Below are 2922 nucleotides of genomic sequence, written 5' to 3'. Positions count from 1 at the left end.
TTAAAAATGATTAATTTCAATTATAATTTATTTTTCGATTTTTACCCAAGCATCATTGTTTTCGAGAAAAAGACCTTTTCGTACAGTATGTTATTGTAATAATGCATTCATGCACTAACTTTGCTGTTCCCAAACTTTTATACTCCTCCAAAAGTGGGCCATGGTGACGTCATCAGGCCCATGAGTTAGATCTTTCTGGGCCGTGGACCTGTCAGGTCCAATAAGGAAAGCCCACTTTCCACCTTATGCAACCTTTTTATGTCCTTATAAGCCTCTTCATTCCCCTGATTTCCCTATAACCTTACCGTAACCATAACCTCTCTCATATTCTCTCTCTCTCTCTCTCTCTCTAGCTTCTTTTTCTTTCCCTCTCTTGACATAGGAGGAGGGAGAACCAAACGGGGTCTCAAAGATGAAACCAAAAGATGAGTTTATTAAAGGTAAATAATGTTAAAGAATTCTATAATAATAACAATATTTTTATTATGGTATATATATATATATATATATGTTGAACCTTTTTTTTAAATAAATGTGTGTAATTCATGTTAAAAGCTTAAAAGGCGTATCTTTATACTAGCTTTTTTCAGTATGATGATCATTATTACTGTGAACTGAAGCTACTATTTACTTTATAGCATAATAGAAGAAGATATATTCTCTTAGCTTGTGATTTTATTTTGTTCTCTCATTTTGCTTTTTATCTAAATCTAAAGCTGGCTAACTTAGCTTCTGTTCCTGCCATTATTCTTCTTCATTCTCTGATGATGCAGGTCCCTACAAGGGTTTTTTCATGCATGTGAAGGCCTCCATGGTCAACCCCTTGAGAATTGTTGTTGAAAGCTGTGACCAAAAGGAAGCCATGAGTAGTGGCTCTGAAATGCTGGCAGCTACGGCAGCAGCGGCCGCAGACACTTCACTCTAATAATCGGGTGCTATCCTACCTGAGCTTTTTAAAAGTATACATTTTTTGTTGTTTAATTTCTACCACCATACCCCTTCCTCTTATGTTTTCTTTGTTTCTCCTCAGCGTCTTCTTGACCTTGTAAGACCTTTTCTTGACCTTGTAAGACCTCCCGCCTTGTTCGCTATCTTTGTTTCGTCTTCCTGGACAGACACTATATCAGAATCTAGTGATATAGAGTCTCGTCTTGGCCCTTCCTCGTTACCGCCCAACTCATCCTCTCCTTCCTTGTCTATCCCTCCTGAGCTATTCCAATTCTCGCCAAGCGCATGCAACATACAGCTTTGGTGCTTGAAGTTGAAGACACAATTAATCGAGTTGAATTGAAACGTGGTCCTTATTATTAACTAAGGGTATAGTAGTAAATAAAGAAAAGAAAAGTGGAAAGGGCATTATTGTGGCAATGAATTAGGCTTTTGTATGATTGTGGGCAGAATATTTATGCTGTGGTTGTTGCAGGGGATCAGTTTCAATTCGTTGTTGTTTTATGTGTTGTTTGGCTGAGAAAGTGAGTGTGTGTGTGTGTATGTAAATATTATTATTCTTTTAGATCTAAGCTTAGAGTCTGCCCCTCGTGACTGCTCTCCAATGTACAAATATCCACTGTATTATTGGACTTATCTCTCTGTCTCTCTCTTTCTTTTCCAATTTCTCTAAATAATAATAATATCCACTGCTCATATGTATACTCAAATATAAATTAACTAATAATCTCGATAATTCCCTGATGTTTCCCTATCAAGTTGATTTGTTGTGTTTTCTTCTTTTATACAAGACAAGTAAGATAAATGTGATGAGCAAACTCAATTTGGCACTATACATGTGCCCTAACCCCCATTCCCTGCCATCCAATGTTACATTTTATTATTGCTCCAATTAAATCAAAACCCTAAATTTCATCATTTCCCTATTCCTCCCTTTCACCCATTTCCTTTCATGTAGCAGGCCAAGGACAATCATATTCGGATACAATACAACCTCATCAGCCCATAGGGGAATATTACTCCTTCATTCTTTCTTTGGGCAGCGACAGTGACCTATTTCCCCCATTTTCAACCATATTAATTAATCATCGTGTTATTGAAAACTAATTAATTGCACTTATTAATATTAAATACATAATTAATGGAATGAGAATCATAGATTCTTTTATTTTAGTACACACAGTAAATATGAAAAATTATATATATTCTCTTTCAATTATAAATTAGTTATTATATATGGATGAGATTCTGCTATATTGTAGATTGCGAATTTGTCGGCATCAAAAGTTAAAATAAAATATATTAAAAAATTTGAGAAGCGAATAATAATATTAATAATAAGGTGAAAAAAATAAAATAAGTTTTACTGTGTTTATAAATAAACCATTATATATGATGAATTTGAGACTGCCTAACAGATTGTTGCTATCAATCATCTATATATGGCAGCCCTACCCTATTAAGATGACAAGTGTAGACAGTGATCTTTCTTTGTATTTATGCTTTACCGCATGATATTCCTAAGTGGGATGCATATGATGGATTTAGTGTATCAATTCTCATTTTGGTTTCTCATCTTTCACCCTTTATTTTTTATTTTTATTTTTGGAATTGATAATCTAATTCATTGCAATTTAAGTTCGTTTCGTATTTATAATAAACAAGATTTGTAGGGTTTAGACCTTAGAATTAGAAGTAACGTGGATAAATAGTATATGCTAATAATAGAAAAGATTTGACACTATGTGCTTTAATTTGATTTGAAAAATGAATTTGTCTGTTGCTTATAGTAACTCACTAGAGCTCTCTATCCCATACATTTTACCACATAATTTTAGGAACAAATTTCTAATGATGAAACATTTCTATTGTATTCACGCTAAAAAAAAAAAATAGTAAATTATTGATAGATTTATTGACAGATTTTAATTTTTTACCGACAGATTTTTTTTATTATTAACGGATTTATCAATG

General features: G+C 33.3%; 1 long non-coding RNA gene across 1 annotated transcript; it reads left to right on the top strand.

Moving 5' to 3' along the window:
- On the top strand, positions 271–1594 carry LOC107638880. Its single transcript, XR_001619884.2, has 2 exons — positions 271–440; positions 774–1594. It is a non-coding gene; the product is annotated as an uncharacterized LOC107638880 (long non-coding RNA).

The sequence above is a fragment of the Arachis ipaensis genome, chromosome B04 (assembly GCF_000816755.2).
Source record: "Arachis ipaensis cultivar K30076 chromosome B04, Araip1.1, whole genome shotgun sequence".
Taxonomy (NCBI): Eukaryota; Viridiplantae; Streptophyta; class Magnoliopsida; order Fabales; family Fabaceae; genus Arachis; species Arachis ipaensis.
Note: the sequence above shows the minus strand (reverse complement) of the source record. Positions and strands in the feature narration are given on the sequence as shown.